This window comes from Chiloscyllium punctatum, chromosome 50 (assembly GCF_047496795.1).
Source record: "Chiloscyllium punctatum isolate Juve2018m chromosome 50, sChiPun1.3, whole genome shotgun sequence".
NCBI lineage: Eukaryota > Metazoa > Chordata > Chondrichthyes > Orectolobiformes > Hemiscylliidae > Chiloscyllium > Chiloscyllium punctatum.
This window is the reverse complement of record NC_092788.1, coordinates 3,157,728-3,158,944: the sequence shown is the minus strand read 5'-3', so window position 1 is coordinate 3,158,944 and position 1,217 is coordinate 3,157,728.

Sequence of the window (1,217 nt, the reverse complement as noted above, 5' to 3'; positions counted from 1 at the left end):
TGGGGTGGGGTACACAGTCCTACATGCTGGGAGGGTAACTGCTCCTGGGTTACAGATCAATGCACTGGGGTGGGGTACACAGTCCTACATGCTGGGAGGGTAACTGCTCCTGGTTTACAGATCAATGCACTGGGGTGGGGTACACAGTCCTACATGCTGGGAGGGTAACTGCTCCTGGGTTACAGATTAATTCACGGGTGATGACTGCACAGTTCCCTGTGCTGGTCAGACTGTCTGGTTTGAGGTTGAGAGATAATGCAATGATGTGGTCTGTGCAGCCCCTCCTGCTGGATGGATATTTGTTTCAGGTTCACACATTAGTGCCCTGCTGTGGTCTACACAGCTCCCCGTCCTGGATAGATATCTAGTCCGGGTTTATAGATCAATGCACTGCTGTGGTCTGCACAGCTCCCCGTCCTGGACAGATATCTAGTCCGGGTTTATAGATTAATTCACTGCTGTGGTCTGCACAGCTCCCCGTCCTGGACAGATATCTAGTCCGGGTTTATAGATCAATTCACTGCTGTGGTCTGCACAGCTCCCCGTCCTGGACAGATATCTAGTCCGGGTTTATAGATCAATGCACTGCTGTGGTAAACACAGCTCCCCGTCCTGGACAGATATCTTGTCCGGGTTTATAGATCAATGCACTGCTGTGGTCTGCACAGCTCCCCTTCCTGGACAGATATCTAGTCCGGGTTTATAGATCAATGCACTGCTGTGGTAAACACAGCTCCCCGTCCTGGACAGATATCTAGTCCGGGTTTATAGATCAATGCACTGCTGTGGTAAACACAGCTCCCCGTCCTGGACAGATATCTAGTCCGGGTTTATAGATCAGTGCCCTGATCTGATCTGCGCAGTGTTCCACTCTGGCCAGATTGCTGGGTTGTATTGACCAGTGCAATGGATGAATCTGGACAGATTGCTGGGTTGTACTGAGCAGGACACTGGCTTGTTCTGTACAGTGTTCCATGGTGAACAGATATCTCCTCTGGGTATATGGTGTCTGGGCTGGTTCTGTGAGGTGGATTGAGAATGTGGTATATCTAACCATTTCAGCTGATCTGGCAATGCCTTTAGTTCCCATTCCTATCATTGGACCCTCCGTGTCTCACCCTATTAATGTTACAGTGTGTCCAGGTACAGTACATCATGTTGGCGGGATGGGTAGGTGGAAAAGGTCATGGACAGGTCAAGGAGTTCCCCGGAACCTT